This window comes from Peromyscus maniculatus, chromosome 16 (genome assembly GCF_049852395.1).
Source record: "Peromyscus maniculatus bairdii isolate BWxNUB_F1_BW_parent chromosome 16, HU_Pman_BW_mat_3.1, whole genome shotgun sequence".
In the NCBI taxonomy this organism is placed as follows: domain Eukaryota; kingdom Metazoa; phylum Chordata; class Mammalia; order Rodentia; family Cricetidae; genus Peromyscus; species Peromyscus maniculatus.
Window position 1 is genome coordinate 39,020,747 of NC_134867.1, and position 27,589 is coordinate 39,048,335.

At 41.3% G+C, this 27,589-nt stretch overlaps 1 protein-coding gene across 5 annotated transcripts in view; it reads left to right on the top strand.

Moving 5' to 3' along the window:
* The window catches only part of Pde7b (phosphodiesterase 7B), a 307,348-nt gene that overhangs the window by 54,173 nt on the left and 225,586 nt on the right, over positions 1 to 27,589 (top strand). The window contains exon 1 of one of the 5 annotated variants that reach the window (XM_042262221.2): positions 18,319 to 19,015. The exons of the other annotated variants lie outside the window; for them this stretch is intronic. The gene's annotated coding sequence lies outside the window, so the exon portion shown is untranslated. Of the gene's footprint in view, positions 1 to 18,318; positions 19,016 to 27,589 lie in introns of those variants that run through there. 5 annotated transcript variants of the gene reach the window in all.

A 27,589-nucleotide genomic window follows, 5' to 3' on the forward strand; every position in this document is an offset into this window, starting at 1 on the left:
TTTGCCTGCATGAAGAGTCTCGGTGCTAGACGTAGGAAGAAGAGTCTGGGGCAATCAGAAGTAGTTGGCTAATCTTCAATCCAAACTGTCTTGTGACTCTGAATCCCATTCACTTAGCATGAACAGTATGCCAAATGCTACACATTCTATGTGCTAAGAACTGCATGAGAATTTTTAACCTCTAGAGCATTCCATAAGTTCATTTTTCCTTTCCCTCCTCTTACCACCATGGATTGTCTAGGCTGAAAAATAACAGTAAAATCCTGTGCTATAAGCCACACTGCTCTAAGTACCTAGACTCAACCTTAGGCTGTCCTCGGCCAGAACCTGAGAGTTGCCCACACCTGAATGTCACCTCACACACTTGTTGAAGACCAGGGATACTTATGGACTGTTGGCCATACTCATTTCCTCATCTGCCATTCCCCATAAAAATATAATCGGCCTGAAATCCTAAGACTTTACCCCCGGACTCCATTGAGACATTGCTTATCCCGTAGGCATGGCATGCCCCTCCAGCCTCTGAGCTTACTGGTCATCTACACAGAATGAGTTCACATCATCTTGAAATCCTACCCGTGTCTGTCTCCCCCTATACCAGCTGTCCCAGTTCAAGACATTGTTGGAGAGCAGAAGGGAAAAAGAATATTCCTTTCGCTACTGATCTTCAAAATTGCACACAATTATGTTTTGCTTTAGTAAATCCCCAGTTTTCATTGGCATCTTTGATGCTCTTTGCTTTCCTTTTTTAAAATCGTTCTTTGAAGGGATTTGTATTCATGGCATATGCCGGAACTTCCTGGCACCGTCTACAGCATGAGAATAGATCGGCAATGTTGCTCCTCGGCCCCCTTTTCATTACGAGAGTGACGAACTTGTCTGCTTCCTAAGACAGTGAATTCCTGGCTCGTAATGATGGCATCACTTTCTTACCCTAGCGCGTACAGCGCTGGCGTGGTGATATATGTGCTTTCCAAAGTTGACTAGAATATAGTGCTACTCAGAGATCTTGGTGGCCCAGGGCTGTGCCAGGCAATTTATCTGGCTTTCTTATGGCCTTTGCTGGTTTTGAGGCAGATAACTCACTAGGTAGTTCATGATGGTCTCAAATTCACAATCCTTCTGCCTCTGCTTTCAAAGTGCTAGGATTATAGGCATCTACTGTCAGGCCCAGGCATGGACCTACAGCTTTAAGCTGTCCCTTCCCCCTCCTCATACCTTGGCCTTCCATAGTGGTCTGTTCTAGCCCAATGCTTCTCAACCTTCCCAATGCTGTGACCCTTTAATTCAGTTCCTCATGTTGTGGTGACCCCAACCATAAAATTATTTTGTTTCTACTTTATAATTGTAATTTTGCTACTGTGATGAATCGTAATATAAATATCTGATATTCGGGATGCCTGATGTACAACCCCCAAAGGGGCCGTAACCCACAGGTTGAGAACCACCGTTCTAAGCAGTGTGGTTACAATCAGCCTTCAACATCTATCCAACAGTTCTGCATTCAGGAAATCTAACCAACTGGTTAGATCTGTGATAACAGATAGAAACTAGTTGAAAAACAAGACTTAATATGTGCTGAACATACTCTGACATTTTCCTGTAGTTATTCCCTACACAACACAATATAATAACTACTTGCATAGCACTTATACTATATGAAGTGTATTTAGACATAACATCTAGAGGTTGTTTGAAGTAAAAGAAGGACGTGTGTAGACTCTATGCAAATACTTTGACACAAGGAACTTGAGCACCCACAGTTGTTGTTATCCATGATGTTGTGGAACCCATCTCCACATGGATACATACTAGATAGAGTTGTCACATCAGAAGAAATGGAACAGATACTTAGTCATTAGAATTGTTTATCTACTAATTGAGATAAGACATAGCTACACTAGAAATAACTTTTCTGAATCTATTAAATTTGTCGAACCTCTTCAACAGCATGTGGGAGAGTACAAATGTAGAGCATGTCCATCATTCCAGAATGTTCCCTGAGTTCCTTTATTGTCAGTCCCTCCCCAGTGCTAACCCACACTGACACCAGTGGTCTTGCTTCCTGATCTCACAGTTCAGGCTCTCTGAGGCACGGCATCATCTGCAGCTCGGCTTTGAATAATAATCACTTTGAGTGATGCCTTTGGGATTTACCTCTGTTGTCACATTTATCAACCCTCAGTCTTTGGGTTGCTGATTATTAGGCCAATGTAGACACATGTCAAAATGGAATTACTCATTTTCCAGTTGATGAACATTAGTTTGGCCAATTAAAAAAAATCTCCATAAGAGCTACATAAATGTTGATGTGGATCTATACTTTCATTTCTCTCAGATAAATATCTGGGTGTGGAATTATTGGGTCATAGGTAGGGTATGTGTTTACCTCTGAAAGAAGCAGCCAAAGCACTTCACTTCCTACCAGCAATTCCAGAGGCTTCCCAACACCCCATATCATTGCCAATACTTGGTATCCTAAGTCTTTCTAATTTGGCTGTTCATAGAGGTGTGTCTGTCCCATTGTAGCTTTGATTTGTATTTGTCTGGAAATGTCATTACTAGATCTCTTAGGGCAATGAATATATAATTTGAATACACCACAATGACCCCATACATTACAGTTGTATGAGACAAATTTGACAAATACACACTTTTCATAATGCACACTGCTTTAAGGAATAGACTGTCTCCAATCCCCAGAAACCCCTTTAGGCCCAACCAGTCGCCCTTCAGTGAAAATAATACTGGTGCAGGTTTGGGGTTTTGTTTGTTTGTTTGTTTGTTTCACTGCAGATTAGTTTTACATGGTATAGAATAATTTAACAATATGAAAGTACACAGAATCAAGTCTTTTGTGGTTGGTCCCTTTTCCCTAGCCTAGTGTACTCACAGGTCATTGGAGTTGTGGTTTCTCTTTTGCTCTCCTTGGATTCCTCTGGATGCCTAGGTACCTTCCCTTACTACGGATAAAAACCAAAGTTACCTGTTCTCTTGTTGGCAGACACTTTGAATGGTGTTAGTTTTTGTCCATCACTGGTAAAGAGTCTACAAACAACTTTCGTCCATGTTATTTTTGTAAAGAAACATTTAATTCCTCTCGAGGAAATAGCGAGAGATAAGAGTTGCCAGGTCATAGAGCAGGTGAATATTTACCTTTGTAAGGAATCACCAAGCTCTTCTCCATTTTTGCATTTCCACCCACAGTGTTTCAACTTCAGTTCTGCTGCAGCCAGGCCAAAGTCTGTCCAGTAGATTTTACATTTAGCTTTTCGAAGATCCAAATACATGTTTAAAGAACTTGTAATTTCCTTTTAAATTTTAAGTTAATTTTTTTGTCTTCTGTATACAAACAAACAAAGCATTTCTCTGTGTTTTTTTTTCTTTCCAGTTTTCACTTTCATGCTTAGGTAGAAAATACATTAGTTACTATGCATCGTATCCCAAATTATCAGTGGGCAAAACTTCTGCCATGTTTGCAAGCTTAAGGACCTGAGTTTGAATCCCCAGTACCCACATGAAAGCCAGATATGACTACACATACCTGCGACCCCAGTGCTGGAGGATAGAGATAAGATCTGAGCAAACTCTTGAGCAGTCAGCCTAGACTAGATGGAGATGCTCTGGTTCCAGTAGAAAGACCCTGCCTCAAAACAATAGACAGAGGGTGATGGAGAAATTCCCCCAAAATCTTCCTCTTGCCTTGAACATGAACATGCATGAACATGAACACACACACACACACACACACACACACACACACACACACACACAAATTATTATGTGTGTATGGTACACTAATATTTATCATGACATTCTAACATTATAGTGACCTTGAAGCAGTCCCTTGACATTGTCCTTTTCCTGGATGGTGGTGGCTTTCCCAGGCCCTTCACATTTCCATATACATGCTCAGAATAAAACTTACACATTTTGCAAAAAGACTGCAGGAATTTGTTTTCAACCTTATTTCTTTCTGTGACTGTGATTTAGTATCTATAGTTTTAGTTTCCCATTATCGATATCACCTTTTTAACATATTCAGTGCTTCATCTGCCGTCATGTCTTACCCAATAAGTTTTTAATAGAGAATATTACATTATTTCCAGTTCTAAAGGTTTTTCACTTGTCTATTAGCAAGAATCATCATCTGTTTACTCATTACATTGACCTTTTTCTTTTAAACCATTAAGCCTGTTACTAATAATTTAAAGGCTTTGTCTGGTAATTCCCAAACTATCTTTTCAGATCTGCCTCCATCAACATTTTACTTTGCTTTATTTTTGTTGAAGATTAATCTTGTGCTTCCTTTCACACATAGTAAATTATTTAGCTCTGTAGGGCACTATAAATATGTCAGAAGATGTACAACTCCCAATGCTCTGTACCCTGCCATCATTTCCCACCAGGCGACCCAATAGATCTGCCCTGTTGTAATTCATCATCTCCCCCTGGACATGAGCAGATTACTGTTTGATCATAGTCTCTGATGAAATTTTCTGCCAGTATCCTCAGTTTCTCTTCTCTAAAGTTCCTGCTCTAACGTCTTAGCATAGGAAGCTATCCAAACACCAATGCCTGCCTCTTCTACTCAGTGAGATCACTCTGGGCTGTTCTGCCTGCATGGCTTATAAGTTCTTATCATATTCGCCCTTTCTCTTGGGGACACACTTCTGTGCTCAGTATCTTCTAGGATCTGAAGCAATAGCTGGAATATTTTGTCAGCTTTTTCAATAATTTATGGCTGGATGAACCCTTTGTTGCCAGTTACTTCACTGTGCTGAGAATAGGATCGACTCATTTGGACTTTATGAGCCTGGTGGGGGTATATCAAGCCTCAGACACTTTCTTTATCTTTCACATTCTGTGTCATCTCTGAATCCAAAATTCTCATTTTATTCTTTCCTCACTGCCAGACCACCAGTAGTGCCAAAGCAGAGTCAAGGTGTCTACAAAGGATGACATATGCCCTGTAAAAATAGTATAGTATTCCCACGAAATGAAATCCATGCTAGGACACAGTTTCTCAGGGAGCTTTAGAAATATCTAGAATTTTGCTTAAAGGGCGCTCTTCTTTTAACCATGAACAGACATTTTCTAGTGTGACTTGAAGAGGTTGAAGGTAAAAATACATCTCGGGAATTTTACGGCATTCTGTTTGTGGTTGGTCAGGGTATAGGTACAGAGTCATATCATATTTGAGTACAGTCTGTAATAGTATAAGGAGCAAAAATGTGTCATGCCACGTTGGTCCTGTAGGTCTGCGTTGGTTCCCTATGAGGTTTGTATTCTGTTGTTTATTTTCTCTGTGATCTTCTGGAGACTTTGAAAAGGTAACCGCCATGTGCATTCGTTTAAAACCCTCCCCAAGATCACTATTCCTAGTCGAAGGAAATAGGAAAGGACTGAGATATCTTATCATGGTTTCAGGTCCACTGAGTCTGGAAGTCATTCCCCAGGGTCATATGTGTTCAGCTTGTGGAAAGAGCCACAAATGTCTGCTTGAAATAAAAGGACTCCTCTGGCTATAATCTGAGAGGAGAACGTTGAGCCAATCTTTCCACTGGTGCTGCGGAACACTGCCTTTCCTTTTTTTTAAGTTTTCAGTTTCAATTGAGAAATAAGGGCAGCAGATAATGAAGGCTTTGGTCGTTTTGACCTAACAAGGAGCTTTGGGGGAGGCTCACCTAAGGCCCCATTAGCTAGATGTTACGGCTGTAACTCTGAGGAGTTTCTTGGTTTGTTTTGTTTGATTCGTGAAATTTACTAAGATACAGATGTGTATAGAGAGAGAGATGATACAGCCACCAAATAAATTAAAAATTATGTGGTTTATACACCCAGTCATGTTCTTGTTCTAAATCCCTCTCTACAAACACATAGAAATGTATTGTTCCTCACACGATGGTAGACTACCTCCCGTATCCCTGCTGTGATCATGGAAGCCTCACTGGGTTGTGCTGTGTTTATTACAAAGGAAGTCTTTAGACTAAACACACAGTTCAATATGTACTTTTATAGGCAGGAACAGCTCCAGAAGCAGGGGCTTGAATTCTGACTATGCCATTTCCTACCTAAATAACCTTGAGTTGATTCCCCTTCACCTTCTCATGACTCACTTTGAGTGAGAAATGATTATTAGGATGTATCTGCTTTAGGAAGGAATTGTGAGAGTTGAAGTTAATAGGGACAGGATATTGTAAACACCAGATCCTCGCCTTTTGTGTTTAGTACAATTGCTGCAGTTCACACAATTCTTGAAATTAGCTCATTCTATCTTTACAACAGAGCTTTAAGGTAAGTATTGCAACCCACTTTTTTTTTTCTTTTTTTGGTTTTTCGAGGCAGGGTTTCTCTGTGTAGCTTTGGAGGCTGTCCTGGATCTCACTCTGTAGACCAGGCAGGCCTCGAACTCATGGAGATCTGCCTGGTTCTGCCTCCCGAGTGCTGGGATTAAAGGTGTGCGCCACCAGCAACAACATACTTTTGAAAGATAAGGAACCAAAATCATGTCTGAGTCTTCCATCTCTAAAGGCTGCATGTATACTGGTCTCTATTTTCCCAGGTGACATGAAAAAGCTCAGGCTTCTTTAATGAAGGCGGACTTTTGTTAGCCTTACCTGATTTTCTGTAATCAATAATAATTTCATGAGGATACTTTTTGGGTCGTGCAAAAATTTTGTTTGTGAAAGAGAATTCAACACTGTAAAACAAGAGCCTAGTGGCTATCTCAGTGAGTATAGCCTTTGCTTCACAAGCATGAAGGCAGAGTTCTGATTACAGGCTAGGAAGTAGAGACAGGAAGATCCCAGGTTCACTGGCAGCTGCTCTGGCTGAAACAGAGCGCTTCAGCTTCAGGGAGAGACCCTGCCTCGAAAAAGCAATGTCACGAGTGAGTAGGAAAGACATCTGACATTAACTTCTGGCCTCCACATCATTCCACATAGGTGAGCATACCTGCTCACACACACAAACACACACACACACACACACACACACACACACACACACACACACACACACAAACTGTAATAGGTTTCTGCTACTATAAATTGTATCTGTTTAACATCCTTTCCTGATAGAACCCAAAACTCATCTGATGTAAGAGGAAAACATTTAAATATTTGCCACCTTGACTGGCATAAACCTGTTCATTTCTTTCCATGTTTTTATTTCTTCCATCTAAATACATGTATCTCCTACTATTTTCTTTCTTTGCTTTGCTTTTTAGACAAGCCTCCTGAATTCTGGGGTTACACAGGACTCATCCTAAATGTTTTGACCACTTAATCTTCTGACAGTTTATTTCTCTGAGTCTAGTTTTCAGTTCCAAAGCACACATGATCGCCTCCATACACGCAGACAATTTGCTTCCCAAATCCCAAGCAGCTTCACTCCTGAAAGGCCGGGCCAGCTCGATTCTGTTATCCCTGTCACAGGCTTTTCAAACATTTCCACCCCCACAGCAAGGCCTTACTGGTCGAAGGGTGTTTCAGAAGGAAGTCACCTTAATGTCAGCAATTAGAGTTAACTTATCAACCCACAGAAAAATAACCACAACATAGAAGGTTCTGGAATCCTTTTAAAGACCAATTTAGCCTGAGTCTGTGATTTAGGTTACTTTCCACTTCTTTAAAGAGCTAAACACAACCCAGCGACGAGAGGTCTTTGAAGTGTGAGTTGGTTGACCATTTCCGGCACAGAGGATCCAGCCCAGCTAGAAGGATCTTGGAAACATCTCCAGCTTCATCAGCAAGTGCTGGGAGATGACGTCACTGTGGGATTTCAACCGAACTTTATGTTCTGGTAAACAATGCGGTGTTGGAGTTACCGCTGGTGAATTCTTTTTCCCCTGGGAAGTGCCAGCAAGGCTCCTTATTCATCTTCAAACCTTATTTGAAGGATAAGAGTAGGTGAGGTGGAGGAGCTGGGGGTCGCAGGTGCCGAGGAAGGTAATGATTAAGGTCGCCGACTGTGGAGGGCCACATACTGGTTTAATTCCTCTCTTCTGTGAGTAGGATGCTGGGCAATAAATGGAGTTTCTTGAAAAAATAAGCTATCTGGATCTTACTTCTCCTAGTCTCCTGTTTCAATATTCATGTTAAAACAATTCCATATTAGAGATAACAGGGTTATCTTGACTTAAATCCTTTTCAATAATGCATTCAGGAGGCTGTATCTCTAAGAGCGAAGGCAAAGGCCACTCCAGCTGAAACAATAGAAATGGCAGAATCCAGCAGATAGTTATGCAAGCTTTACCCTAAATAAAAACCAAGAGAACATTGCTTGTCACCAAACTAGAAATAGAAATGCTAGAGTTCTTACAGAAATAAACGCATGAAAATCCCCTGCTTATCAGGCTGTGTCCATGCTGTGTTCCCTCAAATTAGAATGTTCACAGCAGAATGCAACCCACCATCTGGCAACCTAAGAAAACCTTTTGTTTGTTTGTTTGTTCTCCCCCCCCCCCCCCCGCCCGTGTGTGTGTGTGTGTGTGTGTGTGTGTGTGTGTGTTTAGCATTTCAGGGAACACTATTTACAAACTTATTTATAAAAATGAGGAGTTTTTTTTTTTTTTTCGAGAAACAATTAATTTGGTTATGACTATAAATAGATTAAAAAGTATCTCACAATATCATTCTAATTCTTCAAAAATAGTTAAACCAGGTTTCAAAATAAAAGAGTTATGCTGGTTAAGTAACCCTGTGCATATGTCACAATTGGGAGGGACTATTACCAGTACCCAAATAACTACAACCGTAGTTCCTTTAGTCTGTTCCCAACATCGCTTCAAAAAATAAAAATTAAAAAATAAAATAAAATAAAACTTTTTTTTGTTTTGTTTTTTTTGAGACAGGGTTTCTCTGTGTGGTTTTGGAGCCTGTCCTGGATCTCACTCTGTAGACCAGGCTGGCCTCGAACTCACAGAGATCCGCCTGGCTCTGCCTCCCGAGTGCTGGAATTAAAGGCGTGCGCCACCACCATCGCCCGGCATAAAAACTTTTTTTATTTTTTTTATTTTTCTACTGAGTAAGACAAAGGAGTAGCTCGCTTTCTTCCGCCTGGAATCCAACGCACCCGCAATGCCACCAGAGCTCATACACAGGCTGGTTTTCTCTCTTCGTCTTGTAAGGTAACTCTTGCACCTTGCAGGTGAGTCTTTCCTGACTAACCCTAGTCACTGGACTTCAACAGCCTTCCCCTTCCAGACTGTCTGCCTCCCCCGTGCTCTCCCAAGTCTACTTCCGCCACAGAAGGCTTTGGGTAATGCAGGAGCAAACGGGACCGGAGTGTAGTTTTACGAAGGTCCCTGAGAAGCACATGGGTCCCAAATGACAGAGGAACCAGAGAACGGCTCTGAGTTGCAAGGTTCAGAAGTGAAACTTCGCAGCTTTCTTGGCCCTTACAAAACCAGGTCACAGCTGCCTGGCTTCCTAATTTGGTTTGCTGTCCTGTGAATTCCCAAGCAGATGAATCACTCTCGTATTCATATGTAAGTACAGAAGCCTTCCACAACAACAACCAGACTGACTTCACGTGTGATTTTCAATGCCCTTATTACCCACCAGCACTGACAGATTATTACCCACCGAGAGAAGCTTAAGGGAGCCTTTCTGTCTCTGTCTCTGTGTGTCTCTGTCTCTCTGTCTCCACCTCTCTCTTTCTCTCTTCCACCCCGTGTGTGTGTGTGTGTGTGTGTGTGTGTGTGTGTGTGTGTGTGTGTGTGTGTGTGATGTACATCTGAGTCTCTCAGTGAAGCTGAAATTAAGCTGATGGCCAGCAAGCTCCAGCAAGCCGCCGCCGGTCTCTACCCACAACGATGCTGGTTGCAGGCATCCGTGGCCATGCCTAGACTTTTATGTGGGTTCTGGGGATTCAAACTTGGGTCCATGTTTACACAGCAAGTGCTCTGGTTACCCACTGGGCTGTCTCCCAGCACTTCTAATATTTTTCAAGGTAAATAAATTCATTCAAATGAGCACCACACAGTGGATATTCCTGGAGGTGGGGGGTGAGGGAGTGGGGGGGGGTGAGAGCGGTGGGGGTGGGGGGGTGGGGAGTGTTTTCTGCTTTAGGATTATTTCACTGAAGATAGATATCTATCCTAACACGAACAGAGAACCAGTCCTATACAGTAACATTAAGTACAAACTGCCTTAAGAGACAGTCTATGTTGGGTCTATATCGGAACACTGATTCTACGTTTCTCTTTTTACCTATTAAACTCACATGAAAATCACAAATACTTTTCTTCATAAGATTTGATGAGGCAGGAAAAAAAAAAAAAAAAACCCTTGCCTGTCGGCCATCAAATAAAGAGGCGGTATGATTTTACAATTTCTTCCATCTTAGAACTTGGCTGCGTTCTTTGATTTCCCAGAGCCAGCCACTTGAGGATTTTTGAATGTCTGCCAGTAGCCATGGCACAGACACTTTTAATAAAGGGAGGTGATCACCTTCTGGATGCATCCTTGCTTCACAACATTCAAGAAATATCAATCCTTTTTATGAATAAGAAGGAAAAAATTTAATAACAAACACCATGTAGATATCTGCTTTTTGTCCTTCTTTGTGCTACATAAGCTAGAATATTCCTTATGAAAAAGGTCCATGCAATTTCACGATCCTTTGTTAGAATGTCTACCACATGCCTAATTCTGCAGTTAGCCCAGGGAATCCCAAGAACATGCATGCCCTGAACTGAGAAGTCACATTGGTGTGTAGTAATTTAAAAAAATTAAATTAAATAATAAAATTTAACTGTAAAGTATGTGGAAGTCTTTGTATAAACGTCACCTTTGTGGGTAATTTGAAAGCATATTGAATAGTTGTTAAGTAACTTTACTGTGTTTGAAATAATTTAATATGTGATTGCTAAGGCTCTCCTAACACTAGGGGAGAAATGGATCATTATATATATATAATATATATATGGAGAAAATATGTAGAGAAAATTATTTCAATAATTACAAGTTATGCCAACTTTGGGGTTAAAAAAAGTAGATTAAAAGCAATTTTATACTTAGAACCATAGAAAATTGAAAAAAAAAGTCACAGTTGCCAATTAAAAAGAATTTGTAGGCACATAAGTCCTGAATGAAATAACAAATGTCAGAATCAACAACATAACAATACATGATTCATAGCATTATTTTAAAATTGTAAACAGAATTGATAAAATATTAGCCAAGTATGACAAAAAGTTAATATCCATGATGATCAAAGCCGAGTGTGATCTGTTGTATTTTACTAAGCCCGCAGCAGCCACATGACAAAGTGGCACAGTTGGACGTGCGCAGGAAGTGATAGACATGAGCATGTATCGAGTTGCATTAGTAAGCTTAGAAATCTAGTAAAAATGACACGTTTTGGCTTACCAAATTTACAAATGTTGTCATTTAAATAACAATTAGCAATACAAAGGTATCCAAACAATCTCATTCAACTCTCGTCAAAACTAGAATACAATTTCTGAAAGTGTATTTGGCAGTAAGCTTTTAGAAAACAAAAACAAAAACTTGAGCAACTATTCTTGCATTCAATAACTCCAGTTCAGGAAAGTAGAGTGAACATTTATAATTTATGCAAAAATACGTTCACCTGACAGTCTCTCATTCTTAGCACTTGGAGCAGCCTTGGGTCTCTCTGCCTTCACCACCACTTACTGCAGAAAGAAGCATCTCTGAGCAAGGCTAAGAGTAGCCTTTGTCTAACAGGTATAAAATAAATACCTCATTTGCCCCAGGACCTAGGACCTGCCTAGCCATGCATGTTCCACCACGTTTACAGTACCAGCCATGAATTCCCTCCTGTGGCAAGAGCCTCAAATCTAACCAGAGAAAAGTTGATGAACCCCATAACGGCCATGACACCAGGACATTTACACCACCCTTCTAAGGCTCAGAACACGTCACAACAGAAGAGAAAGAAATGACATCCTAGCTAGCTGCTAGAGAAGAGGGCCTCCAAAAGGCACTGTCCTCTGGCCGCGAGACAGCCATTACAGCCATGAATTCAAATAAACTGCGGGTGTCTGCACTGGGCCTGCGTTAGACGGAGCCAGTAAACAGTCAATCATGGGTGAGGGAGGGGCTTATGGGGCTTTACCCCTGCCTAGTCACCATTGGTTATTGATGAATGCTGGGGGAGGGGGAGTCATTGTCCTTAATTGTGTGCCCACTGGTGAACCTATCAAGCTCCAATGAGTCCTTACAATCCCGTGCTCACATGAACAACTGTGGCTAAACTCAGTGGGTCACAAAACAACAAGAAAGGAATGTTCGAGAGGGACATGTAGGGAGGAGAAAGAATGAGAGAAAGACAAGAGAGGGTGGGGGTAAGGTTAATCAGAATGCATTGCGTACGTGTATAAAATGCCCCCCCAAAAAGCTTAATTAATAATAAAAATCACATGTACCATGATTTAGATTATAAAAATTACATCTTATAATCTAAAAATCTGAAGACATTTCATTATTCTGAATAGAGAAACATATGTAGATATGTAGAAAATGGGAAAATTTTGAAAATAATTTGGTGACGAGAGTGAACTCATCTGGAGATGCCAGTCAATCAAAGCCACGGGCACACCAGAATAAATAATTTTTAAGAGCACATGTTCACTCAACAAATAAAAGTAAGCTTTTACTGTGTGACTGGCGTTGTTCTCGGCGTATGATATGCACATCATCCGGTTTAGTACCATGAAACCCCACGTGACGTAGGGTGCTGTTTCTATCCTCATCTGACGTACAGGAAAACTGAGGAACTTGCTTAGCAAGTGTCCCGTAACGTCCAGTCACTGCTGAACAAATAAGTCATCATTCCTGGCCGTATACCATTGATGGTCTAACATGGACAGAGGAAACCCAATCGCATCTCAGACTCAAACTTTTAACAGTAACAGTAACCAACCAAGCGTCGCTCCTTGGGTTGGGGGTGAAGGAATGCTCATGTCAGGGACAGTAGTTGGGGTGGCACATTAAGAAGGGTAGGAGTCAACTGAGGAGAGAGCTCCAGATGAAGTGACAGGGTATGGAAAGTTTCAGGAGGAGAGGTCTCCTGCGCTCCGGGGAAAACTAAGGAGACCATTCCATTGAACTCCGGAAGAGAATGCAAAGGGTGTGGGGGGGGGGGAGCGCACAGGATGATGCGGTCAATCTCACAGCTCTGGCTGGGGCTACAGGGATGCATGGCTTAGAGCTGGGGGACTCAGCTGCACAGGCAGGGTCGCTTATCACAAGTCACACCATTCACTGAGACGATCTAAAACCAAACTCGGGCATTTGGGAAGCCGAGCTCTAGAACTGTCCACCAGTTGTCTAGAAGAGCAGATTTCTGGTCTCTCAGGTGACCGCGTCTGGAGCAGAACTTCCAACAAGCAAAAGAGATCCAAGTATTGGCAGAACCGCAAAGGTCATTTTCAGTGTCAAAGTAGAATACTGACTTGTGAAGGCGATTGGAGAGAGGCACCTAAAAATACAAGGACAATGTATGAAACGCTGGTCACATAGTAGATGTGACTGGACTAGGTTTCATAGCATACCAATAAAACAAAAAAGAGACTATTTAATATCATAAGGGTTTAAAGTCTGGATGATGGATGCCGTAACTGGAGGGATATTCTTTTGGAGAATATTTCTTTTCTTTGATTTTTTTTTCCCGACAGGATTTTATTACGTACCCCAGGCCTCTAATTTACAGCAATCTTTCTGCCTCAATTCCCAAGTGCTGAGTTATAGATGTGCGCCTCCACATCCAACCTAATTGTGGTTTTACACCAAATTCAGTGTACAACGTTCCTCTGCATTTGCCTTTTTTTTCTGTAACTCAAAGGAAAATCTTGTTACATACAAACAAGTAGCTCCTGCAAGTTGAGACCACTTTAAGAATGTGAGGGTCAATCTCATGACCCTGTTCAATTAAACTGAAAGAGAAGCAGAAGAAAAAGCAGAAAGTCATATTTTAAAAATAAAAATATGTAATAAATAGTAAACATCAAAAATACATAAATAAATATTACATTTCTTAATTGCCATAAGTTCAGCTCAGTCAATGGCAACAGGCTCTTTGGTGACCGTGAAGGGACACATGAAATGTTCAATGTCATTTCAAGGCCCTCACATTATGAAATAAGGAAATATCTCAGTCTTCTTCCAGGATTTTTGGACTTGTTGCTCTGCAGGATCTCATATTGCCATGCTGTACTTGTTTGGTTTTAACTAAAAACAACAGGAGGTCAGGAAAACCAGGGAAGCCAGTTTTCAAGTTTGTTTCCCTAGAGGAGATTGAACAAAAATGAATTTTACCACTACAGCGCTGCAAGACACCCAAGGGATTTCTGTATTTTAAAAAATGTCAGCTCTAGCATGGACCGTGCACATGCTTTTAAAATTACTGAAAATGAGCAAATAATAACACAAACCTCTGCAATTATAAAGATAATTATTTCATTACAATAACCGGAAAGCATGCCTTAAAAGATCTGTTGGGAGCTGGAGAGATGCCTCGGTCGCCAAAAGTGCTTCCCACTCAAGCATATAGTCCTGAGTTTGGATCCCCTGAGCAAGAGAAAAAGTAGACACAGTCATTTCATCTAAGTTTTTTTTTTTTTTTTTTTTTTTTTCTGGTTTTTTTTTTTGAGACAGGGTTTCTCTGTGTAGCTTTGCGCCTTTCCTGGAGCTCACTTGGTAGCCCAGGCTGGCCTCGAACTCACAGAGATCCGCCTGCCTCTGCCTCCCGAGTGCTGGGATTAAAGGCGTGCGCCACCAACGCCCGGCCCATTTCATCTAAGTTTTACCCGAGGCTTTCTAAGGGATGATCCGGAACATTGGGTCAGTTTGTGTGTTTTCTATACAAGATTCAAGGCAAAGTCTCTGTACAGAATCATGTCTGGAGAGCAGAATATGTACTTAACTGAAATATGCTGGGGAAATAAAGCCGGTTTGTGAGTTCAGGTGATTCCCGGTGTCACCGTGGCTCCTGTCTTTTAGGTAGAGGTGCTGTAGGTATTTCACTGATGAGTGTATTGCTATATGCTTCAGGGAAAGGTCAGAACATGCTCCCACATGTTATGACCTTCAGGGCAAGGGAGAATGGGAGAACTTCTGCTACTCTCCTGTGTCAAAGGCCCAGGACTCATAAGAAGAGCATGTTTTAAACCTTACCAAAATTAACCAGCCATTCCCACTGTGTGACAAGTATGTGTTAGATTTTCTTCCTATTTTCCTTCAAATACCTTTAAAAGGGGAGTAGGAAAAATTGCCGTTAGTGACTTTTCAAAACATTGTGCACTACTCTAGTCTTTGAACTAATTTATCACTTCTGCATTTTGTTCTTACATTATTCTCTGGCTGTAACACTGTGGCTCTAATTGTTTTTCTAATAACATTTTCTAATAATGTGAAATGCTTGTTAGCATACAGATTTTTTTTTCTGGGGGGGAAATGTGTTTCTTCACAAACAATACTTTTTTGTTTTTCATGGCTTCAGGTTGTTGTTGTTGTTGTTTTTTCTCTTGTACCACGTGTTTTAAATCAACTTGAGTTCGTGCTTTTAGGTTCACTATATTTTGTTTGAAAATAGCCAAATATTTTCTTGACAGAAAGTATAGAACTACTGTGCAAAAATTCCACAACCTAAAACATTATGAGGAAGGACTTGGATGATTTGCCTATCTATAAAGGGTGAACCCGATAGCTAGTAACATTCACTGAAATGTCTAAGTGGCCTGGAAGAGTCTTCTGCATGTTGTTCATTTGGCTCATTGTTAAGTGATGAAGGATGGCAAAGGATCCACTGGTGCCAGTTTATCAGCACCTGTTGCAAATGTAGATCACTCTGGGACTACCGGACCCTGCATCCTAGCTGATACAAGCAGAGAGTGTTACAATGTGCCTGGGATCTGACCGCCACTATTGATGTGCCCATCAAGGGCAGTGTGGGCAGACATCATTGAAAGCTTGTTCACTTTAAACATCGCTTGAAATGCTGGTTTTGAGGTTTATGGACTGGATCCTCAGGTAAATGGACAGATTCATGGGAACAGGGACTTTCAGCTAAGTAGTACAGGACTTGCCTCATATGGGTGATGCTGGGTTCATTTCCAAGCACTAACTCAAATACACACACAGGGATGGGGCAATGGACTCTCCATTTTATTTGTTCACAGTAAATATGTTAAATTTGCTTGTAGATTTTGGATTTAGCACATAATCATAAAGCCTAGTAGTACATTAAAAGTACATAGACTGTACCTACCAAAGAAAAAGTACTGTCTTCTCTCTTTTTATGTGTTGGCAGACACACACACACACACACACACACACACACACACACATACGGACAGACATTTAATTTCTGTCAATGTCCAGAAGACAAAATTCCCAAAGAAGCAAATTTCTGTTTGCCTGAAGCAAGCTCGTGAGGCTGGGAATACATTTCAGTGGTAAAGTACTTGCCTAGTATGTGTGAGGTCCCAAGTGCAACTCCTAACACCACCATCCCCCAAAAAGAAAGAAAGAAAAAAAGCAAGCTATTAATACGATGTTTCTTGGAAGAGTGAGTTAATATCAACATTGAGTATTTTTTAACAAACTAACAGAAGAGTCCTCATATGGCAGTGAAATACCACATAAAACACACAAAACTATAATCCAAAAATAATATTTTGTTATCATTCCACTGGATTATATTATATCCAGATGGAGACCGGCTGGACTCAGGCTTTTCTTGTCTTCCGCGGTTTGTGTGTGTCCATCAATTTTAGACAGAGTGTATTTTTGAGAAGTCTCTATCTTTCTAAGGTGGAATGAGGTTTCATTCTAGACCACATCTCCAATGCCTACAACCTATAATAGAATGTGGTTAGGCGTCATGTTGTATTTCTAAGCAGCTCTTTTCAACATATTTATAAATGTGCTCGAGTGGGCTCGTGGTCTATGGGACTGGCTGGCTTTGATTTTACTAATCTTGGAGGAGAAATTTAGTCAATAGTGTCTTAGGACTATTTTCCTAAACTATAAAAACTGGCCAGATCAGAAACGTGTTTACAAAATCACTGAAATTTTTTTCTTTGTGTTAAAGATAACACAACTTCCTCAAACTATCCATCTAGTCACTGTAATAAATGCTCAAACTCCTTCTCCTAACTAATTGTGGTTACTGCTCTTTAACTTAAAATTATTATTTTAAAAAGAATTAGATGTGTGCTCATGTAAGAGCTTACTTCTCAGGAAAGAAAACCCTCCTAAACTTCTTGATTTATTGATTGTATGCTTGACTAACTTTGCTTGTGATGGAGTCTACAAAATGCAGCAAACAAAAGCTCCCAAAGGAGTACTCAGCCCTAGACAGGCGTCTGTATCAAACTTGTTCTCCCAAGGCTCAGGAATCACTGCGGAAGAGGGGGCGGAAAGAGGCAAGAGCCAGAGGTAGTGGATGGCTATCAGTGAACATTCTTTTCCCAGACACAGCAAGGGGTGGTTGAACACGTGAACTCACAACAGTTGTGACCACAGCATGAGACCTGGGCAAGATCAAGCCTGAAAAAAAGCCTAGCATGGGTGGGGAGGGAGTCATCAACCCCACCCCTAGGTAAGAAGCCATTGGCAAATGAAGGCTGCTAGGAGACGGAGAGTCCATTTTCTTCAAGGATGTGGCTTCTGAGAAACTACCTATGGCTCCAGTAGAGAGTCAGACACTGTATATGTACATCCTGGCAGCACTAAGGGGACTCAAAGGGTCCAAAAAGGAGAGCGTGAATGTGGAGGAGAAAGTGGTGGAGGTGGTTAGGGGAAGAATTGGAGGAAAGGAAACAGGAGTGGAATCGATCAAAACACATTGTATATATGAAACTCACAAACAATAGATTTTTAATTTTTTTTAAACTACTAGATGGCTAGGGATGTATCTCAGTGGTGGAGTATTTCCTTCTATATATAAGGCCCTAGGTTCAAGCTCCAGCTCCCAAAGGGAAAAAAATACATATTGTTAAAAGAACTACTAGGAAAAACAAAAAGTGCTAGAAAGTTGAGTGGTGGTGGCACACACCTTTAATCCCAGCTCTCAAAAGGCAGAGGCAGGCAGATCTCTGTGAGTTCAAGACTGGTCTAGCCTACAAAATGAGTTCCAGGACAGCCAGAGCTGTTACACAGTAAAATCCCTAAGGAAGGAAGGAAGGAAGGAAGGAAGGAAGGAAGGGAGGGAGGGAGGGAGGGAGGGAGGGAGGGAGGGAGGGAGGGAGGGAGGAAGGAAGGAAGGAAGGAAGGAAGGAAGGAAGGAAGGAAGGAAGGAAGGAAGGAAGGAAGGAAGGAAGGAAGGAAGCAAGGAATAGTTTTCTCTGTTCATTCATCCAACAGACACTTACTGAATGCCTACGAAGGAGGAGGGTGCTTTTTATAAGGCAGCAGGAAAATAGCTAACAGGAAGTTAGAGCCGTGCCCTGCTCATCACATATCCACTGTTAAACATCCAACTGCAGAAGACGGTCCTTAAAAAATGGTGTCTGTGCTGAAAATGTACAGGGTTTTGCAACATTACTGCTTTTTACAGTGTTAAGTAGTATATGTAATCTACAGATTATGCAAAGTGTAGGAGAGGTTATCCATTAATCTAGGTACACATGTTTCAGATAAAGGACTTGAACCTCTTTGAGTTAGGGTAGCCACAGGGGTCCTAGAACTCAAAGTAAGTAATGATGATGTGAAATTATTAGAAAATTGTGTAGCTATTATTGATACTGTAGTCAGTGGCTACTTCGAGTACAATGAGATTCTCAAAAGGGAGTCTGAACAGAGAGCTTTGCAGCTCAAAAAAGCCCCCAGGAGGACCAGGTGATGTCACAATGGTAGCCTGAAGGATGGATAAGGAGGAGCTGCTCTGTGAGCATATGGGAGTTCAGATGTAAAGCGAAAGAGAAGGCTTCAGAAAGCAGTGTGATAAAAACCCAAAGTGGCATGCGATTGAAGAGCCAGAGTCGGTGCCGTAAGACTGTGCGCCTCGCCAAGAATTCTGGGTAATTCCAAGGGTGAAATGTAGCCACTGAAGGCTTGTGAGCAGAGGAACAACCAACTGAGACGCTAGTAGATCACTCTGGCTACTTGTGTGACAATCAGAATGGAGTAAGGCAATACTAACAATAGAGAGTTCTTTTGTTTGTGCAGCTGTTCAGAAATCTAAGCGTAAGACAGAAATGCTGTGAGGACCGAGCTGCTGGTGGGAGCACAGCAAAAGCTAAATGGATTCGAGAAACAGAACCTGAACCCGCACTGAAGTGTTCTTTAGGTGGAAAAATGGTAGTGGGTATGGGAAAAGGGGGGTGGGCAACAGAATCAAGCAAGACCCCTTGAATTCAGCCTTATACAACTGAGCTTTATACAACTTGAATTGGCAAGGAGAAGGGATGAGGTTCAATCACTAGAGTGCTCACCTAGTGTTCACAAAGCCCTGGGTTCAACCCTGTGCACTACATGAGCTGGGTATAATAATACACCCCAGCACTGGTGGGGTGGAGGCAGATGGAACAGCAGTTTGAGTATTAATACTGAGGCCTGCCTGAGCTACATGAGACTCTGGAAAAACTAAATATGTCGTAGAATTTATTTTCAGGACATTCAGCTCCCAGTACCTCAGGGGGCCACACATCACAAAGACTGTAAGATACATCCATGATTCACTCGCCGCAGTAAGACTCCTAAGGCTTATTGGAGTTATAGTGAAATTCAGCGTGCCATATTTCATTTTTCAAGAGGATCCCTTACCAGAACCCTTTGACAAATGCTTTTCTAACCATCACAATAGTTTTCCCCATGAGACAGTGTTATTACCAGCTCAACTAACCACATATGTGAAACGCCCATGTTTAATAGGCTGATAGGTTTTTTTTTTCTTTCCTTTCTTCCTTTCTTTTTCTTGGTAGAAGGCAGAGTTCAAGACACAGTTTCTCTGTGTAGCCCTGGTTGTCCTAGAACTCACTCTGTAGCCTAGGCTGGCCTTGGACTAAGAGATCCACCTGTCTCTGTCTCCTAAATGGCAGATTAAAGGCACGCACCACCAAACCTTCTTACCATTTTGTCTTTCATTAAATGTTTTGCCTTTGCTAAAGGCCAGGAAAAGACATTCCATTCCTTTTTAAATGTAAAAGCAGCATGCAGGTCACAATTTTTAAATAAATTAAAGGTGAATAATTATTTCACATAACAAACACATGTACCCAATAAGCAGTTGACTGAAACACACAACCAGATTATGATTTTTTAATTTTATTTTGAACCAAATTCCATAGTTCTAAATCTGCATTTATTAATTTCAACTAAATGTTCTGTTTTTAAACAATCCTTGCTCCACTAACATGGAGGGCAGCATATAAAGAACCAGAGACCTAGTTATACAAACCTGATTATATAATTGAGAAGCTCATACAATATCATGATGATTCATTGTGGGGATAAAAACTAAAAGAAATACTCTTGAGATTGAGATTAAGAAATGCTTCATGGACAAAGGGCTCTGAAAGAATGCTGGCATTAGTGAAAATGAAGGTCTGAGGGGTGAGGCCAAAAGAGCAACTGGATATTACTTCCTGATCCCAAAGGCTTGGTATTTCCATTTGTAATAATAAGTGAGTAGAAGTGGCCACAGCTTTTCTCTTGGAATGATAACAGCACATATTATGGAAAATGTAACAAGGGAACAGCCACTCTCTTGAAAACTTGAAAACAAATAAGAGATTTCAACCTGAGCATAATCCAATAATGACCTCAGTACTGTGTACAGCATGCGATTGGGAGAACATTTTGAGGATTTTATTGAAAGCTCCTTGCTAGGTTTATGCCCTTTGTGGTTTACATATGTGCTGGTGTATGTGTATGGAGGATCTCCGTACAATAAAAGAAATAAATGTATAGCACGATGAAACTTGGACATTAAGGGAAAAAAATCCTGCAGAATAAAGTAATAGGACTTTAAAAACAGGTGCTTATTAAATATTTTATGGCCTATGATGTAAACACCAACATACACACCAGCATATAGCCTATTCCAGAGTCAGGATGGGGTATAAAAATAAATTAGATCTGCATGCAGAATAGTCTAAGGATTATTTTGTAGTTGGTAAACAGTGGCTAAAGAGATGATTGAGAAGTGTGTTAAACATGTAGTATGTACACATACAAACACTTAAATAAAGTGTCTAATCAATTATGATAATCCAGGAAAGTCAGGGTTCTCTAAAGGAGCAGGACTGATAGGATGAATATATATTACAGAGGGAATTTATCATATTGGCTTAGAGAATATAGGCTGTGTAGTCTAACAGTAGCTATAAACTGGAGAGGCTGAGAACCTGATAACTGTTAAGTCTGTTATGCCAGTCTGACACTGAAGAACTAAAGAATCGCTGGTCTTAAGTCTACAGAAGAAGGCAGGAGGCTCCAATGTCAGAAAGGGATAGCAACAGCAACAGCCTTGCAAAAGCAGATGCACTTACCAGCAGGGCATGAAAGTGAGCAGGCAAATACAGCTCTGCTTTTCCCTCAGTCTTCTTTGTCTGAACCACGGTTAGAAGGTGGTGATCCCTCTAGAGGAGCCTCTTCCTTGCCCTGCTTAGTTAATTTTAAAGAAATGCCCCCACCAACACACTCAGAGGTGTGTCTCTTAGTTAATCTCAGAGCCAATCAATTTGACAAAATATGATCATCAGGATTCTCAAAGTTCACTGTCAAGTTAGTTCATTGATACTTTTCAAGGCCCTGTTACTGTTTTGTGTCCTTATTTCTACTCCTTTCTTCTGATTCTTCTCTTCATATCCTATAACTCTTCTGACCCTGAATTTGGACTAAGTTTATCCATGGCCAAGGCTTAACAATTCACAGCTAAATCAATGATAGAACTGTCTCTTTCTATCCCTGTTAATGCTCAGCCTCTTTTGATGTTTACATTTTCATTACTAAGTTCTACTATGAGAACATGAATACTAATGAAAATTCACATTCAAATCAATAATTGTTTCTGCTTGTGAAGAGGATACAGAGTGTCTTAGGGAAGAAAAATGACTAGGGTGAGAATTCACACACAATCAGGACCTAAAAGCAAGCCCCAAGAGGCCCTTCTACAACCTTCTACCCAAATACTTGAAATATTTGTTGAGGTAAAGAGACATTGCCTCTATTTTCCTGGCATGAATCCTAACCATTTAAAACAAATTTTGTTTCTTTGTTTCATTTTAATATCATTTGCTGTTTTATAAAAAGGAATAGCTATGAGATTTAGAGATGAAACAATGCACATTAATCCCACCTCACGATTTCATTAGTCTAAAATTACAAATGCTAGGCTGTATAAACATGAGGTCTATGTGTCAGCTTTTAATAGTGGCATCTGGAAATGTTTGGCAAAAAGTACCTACCTAATGAATGCTCTTTAGTGCATGAGTGAAGTAAAAAAAATAGCATATATGTATATTTATAACATCATATATATGCTGTATATATCACATAAATGCCATATATATAGATATGTAGGTAAATACTCTGTAGGGGCCTGTGGGCAAAAAGGGACACACATAGAGGGCTTTTCAGAAAGAATTATGTTTCAAAACCATAATAATTGGAGAAATCTTTGCCCTCAAGTGAGATTCAACCTATGGCATTCCTACATAACAACTTCTTAAAAGAATCCTGACCTCAAACTGGTAACTTAAGCTTATGTTAAAGTATATATCTGCTATGAGTGCACCTCTGTGTCAGGGTGCTTGCCTGATAATGCCTGGTTCAGTCTCCAGCAAATGCACACACACACACACACACACACACACACACACACACACACACACACTCATAGACATACACACAATCATGTTCTCTTTTTAAGAGTCCCACCATCTTTTAGTTTTTAACTTGACTACCATATAGTTCTGAATGGGTCAGTATATTTTTGGCCAGCTCATCCATTCAGTCTATTGAGCAACATCCACTGAGATCTTAAAAATGTGACAGAATTTCATCTAGATGTTTGGGAATAGCAGGAAATTAGAGGGGAAACAATCCCTATCTTAGTAAAGAGAGGGAGGGCCAAATGAGATGCCTTCCAAATGTTGTTCTTGTCAAAGTATATGGTGGAGTAAAGCATGTAATGTCAAAGCAGTGTATAGCTATTTAAAAAATATCCAGTATTTCATGTTCACTCGAAGCTCATGAAATTGGTCAGTTATTTCTCTGAGACACTGGATTTTTGAGCTCTCACAGTGGAGGGGGGTGTCAATTGCTTGTAGAATTTATTGACATCTCTGCCCATGGCCAAATCTGTGTCTCAGAGCTGCCCTTATGGAAATGGCCAATATGACTTGACCAGTAATCATTTTTTGATTGTCCATGGGAACATCTGAGTCTTTGGCCTCATGAATGGTTATACAACAAGCCCTTTTCCCTGTGGAAAAGAGTGTGTTCCTTTGTGGCTCAGAGGTCCTGTGTTCATATGTTGGGCTTGATGCTCTGGAAGTCATTTTCTCTAGGGCTGGGGTTATTCAGTTCCAAGGACTGGTTTGAATTTCTTTTAAAACTATAAGTATATAGGATTACATTTAATTGTTGGTTTACGTACAGAAACACTGTGGCACTGGGCTGCAAGGAGCCCATTATGACTACTCCTTTGTCCTGAGTAAATATTCGTTCAGTCGCAGTCTGGATGGGGTCCATGAGTCTCTAAATCGTGACGCCTCTGCAAAGATTGGGGGATACTGCTGATATTATCTATTAAGCTTCTGCCATCTGCAAGGCCTCGTAAAGTAGCTTGAAAATTGCAGGGTAAATAAAGAAAGACGAGGTCTCCAGCTTAGACACGTTGACCAGATGGCTGGAGTGTGGCAATTATGAGTACATATCTGTTGTGTGGCAATTGTCAGGACATCCTTGTTGGCAACACAGGGAAAACAGAGAGCCAGATATTCTGAGAGTTCACTGTGTTGGTGTTCCAGGGGCGGCAGTGACACACGCTGATTTGCTACATGTTCTGTTGGGGACAGGGCAAAGACATGGAATCCGATGTGGATTCAGAGCTCTCTCTGCCTCTGTCTCTGTCTGTCTGTCTGTCTCTGTCTCTCTCTGTGTGTCTCTCTCTGTGTGTCTCTCTCTCTGTGTCTCTCTGTCTCTCTGTCTCTCTGTCTCTCTCTCTCTCTCTGTCTCTCTCTCTCTCTGAAGGTAATAATTGAGTAAAGGAATGGTTTTCCTGAAATACAGCATGCTCTTTCACAAGTTCCTGAGGAGAAAATACCTTTCTCAGAACTAGTGACACACTTCTGTTCCCAAGCCCTAGTTGTCCTGTTTTTGGGGTCCAGATTTTGACCTTGATTCCCCTTTTCGGTACATACTCAGCCTCAATTCTTTACCCTATGCATGATTTTGAAGGCCATGGTCTTGGGAGCATATTCATGCTAGACTTCTACAATCTCCTCTTCCTAAAGACCATATAGCTTTACTAAACCTAACAAAATAATCTGACGGAACTCCTTGGGGATGTGTTAGCATGCAGAGGATTCAGAAGGGGTGAGCTGTTCTGGAGTCCCTCCCAAGCTTTGCCAATGGTCACAACTATGAGTGTTAAGGATAGTAGCGATGATGTCATGAAATTCAATGATAAGATGGTGGCACACTTAACTGGACATTTTTCCACCCCAAAGCATGTCCATAATGGGACAACAGCTTCTGTCAGCATGCATGGCTGCTATACTGTACTCCCATCCTAAGATCTTCGGGAACACTGTTGGGTGCACTCTACCACCTAGAGCAGAGGGTCTATGACTTGCAATGACTTCATTAGGTAGAGTCCTACACTGTCTTAGCAGTCCAGTCCCTGCCACCTTCTCCAGCCTCAGGTTTCTCAATGCCAAGAGCCTTATGATTATCTTAATGCCATCCTTTTGTACCCATTCTGGACTTCATTTCCTCAATCGTCTTCAGATTTTTGCCTCTGCAACAATTACATTGATCAGAATAAATAAGTTCTGTTTATCTTGTGCTTCAATCTAAACTGAGAAGTAACAGTATTGTTTCTTCTCTCCTTTACCCTCAAGACAATCTTTCAGAAACTTTTCCATGCCCATCTGGACATAGCCAATTTGCTTCCCCATGAAGAAATCCTTTCCTAAACTCATTTAGGTCCTTTACCCTTCCTCGGTACCAAAGATAAGGATACAGGAGGAAGGCTGACCATCTCCATCCATCCCCACCCACCTCTGCTCTCTGGACCTTTAGCTTTGTGTGTTTCCCTCCATTAGACTAGTGCTCTCCATCATGGGAGGAGTAAGAGACATTTCCTCATCAGGCCCTATGACTGGTGAAGGAACTGTGCTCTGTAAGCCATGCAGAGTACCATCAAGTGGCTGTGTACTACATCTCCCTCTTTTCTTCCACAAAATCACATTCATAATGGCCACATTACAGGTTCTACAGTAGATGAAGAGTTTACACACTGCTTAACTTTTTTATTTCTGTGACAAAGCATCATAACTTATGAAAGAAAGCATTTCATTGCGGGGGGAGGGGGACAGGGGGGTCTCATGGTTCCAGAGGGTCAAAGTACATGATGATTGTAGTGGAGAGTATGGCAGGCAGGCATGGCACTCGAGCAGTAGCTGAGAGCTTACATCCGATCCACAAACAAAAAGCAGAGAGGGAGAAAGGGCTAACTAGAAAAATGTAGGCTTTTGAGACCTCAAATCCCACCCCTAACCCCAGTGACACACCTCCTCCATCAAGGCCACACCTCTCAGTCCCTTCTAGTTTCACCAACTGGTGACCAAGGATTTTAACACATGAGCCTCTGGGGCCACTCTCATTCAAACCACAAATTATATATATATATATATATATATATATATATATATATATATATATGATATTAGATATTATCATCATTATCAGCTGTGTTCCTCCCTCATTGCTACCTTGAGACTGAAAAACATAAGCCAAGTGGTCCACAGATCTTGTAACTACTAAGGGCCAGCTTTGGGATTTGAACCTCAACATGCTAAAGTACTTTCCATTACGTTTACTTATCTGTTCTCCTCTACCTCTTCCCGTTTCTTCCACTGTTTCTTGACTTCACCTTTGACAACTCCCTATGTCGACATTAAACATTTATGACTGTGGCTCGTTGTCAGCCCTGGAGACTCTAAGATAATAAATAAAAGATGACACTGCACTGCAGAATTCTCACTCAACTTTTGGCACTGTTTGGATTGGGGGGGGGGGCTGTGTATTTGTATCTGATATATAGGATTTTTCAGAGCCCATACCAGGACTCTTCCCAAAATACTTGGACTCAGATGTCTACCCAGTTGCAATAGCTGGATGTGCTTGAGAGAGATGTCTCGGTTCCACTCCAGGCCACCAATCTTCGGGCGCAGTTTTGCTGGAATTATGCTGCCTAGAGGCTAGAGTCATGTTAATGACATGGTGAAAATGGCAGTTCTCAATGTGCATTTCAGTACATGCCAGCTTCCAACCCTGTGTGCCATCTGACCCTACCATCTCCCTGAAGGAGGTCTACCAGAAGGACATAGCCAGAGCCATTCTAGTGCCTGCTACTGTCTGGGGCCAGAATGACAGAAAACAGTTCACTCAGGACATTTGCTTAGTAATTTAATTCTCTCTCTCTCTCTCTCTCTCTCTCTCTCTCTCTCTCTCTCTCTCACCAGGTTTTCCAAGTTTTGGTTTGTAATAAGTAGTTTTTTAAACATTTAAAAATAGGGGTCTGTAATAAAATGCTGAGCGACTCTCTGGAGATTGCCACTGCGGGCCGTTCTCTAATAGAAAGCATACGCCACTGAGCTAACATTTTGTTCTTTGACTGAGGAAAAAACAAAGCTGTTAAAAGCAGGTAGGCTCGTTTCCCAATGGCAATGGCATTAATGTCTTTCAAGTCACTCCTGACCATAGATAATTAGAGCTTTTGGAGGGATGGCCCTTCCCGAGGGTCAAACCAGGTTAGGCAGACCACAGAGTTGCTGTTTGCAATCGGCAACAATGGATTTGTTAAGAATTTCTGCTTGGCTTGGGATGATTATCTGATTTTTTTTCACTCTCTCTCTCTCTCTCTTGCTGTTGTGTCTCTTATTTTGACTGGCTGAGGTTGGGTTGGACCATGAAGCCAGGATCCAAAGGCAATGCCAGCTTGTTGCTGGAGACCGGCACTGACAGATTGTTGAAAACTTATTAGTCTGACGTTTTAACAGCCTGCAATAGGATGGAAATCTGCTCCTTCCCAGGAAGCAAAACACGAGCCCGGCCTGAAATCTGCCCTAGTTCCAAATCTGTTGGCCTGTGGTACCAAAGTGCTGAGGGCTGCCACAGTGTTCAGGACGAAGGCCTGACTGTGCCACCCACACAGTAGGCGGGACTGAATAAAATAGTTGTGGACTTGAGCCACTGTAAAGAAGGAGATCCTGAAAACATACCCTCCTGGAGCAGGGAAACCGCCATGCCTCCACACAAGGTGCTAATGGCTTCCACAGTAGCGGCAGTCAGCCTTACATGAGATTTCCACTGGGTGGCTGGAGAATCCTTTAGGTCATAGCCCTTCTGTGGAATAATTC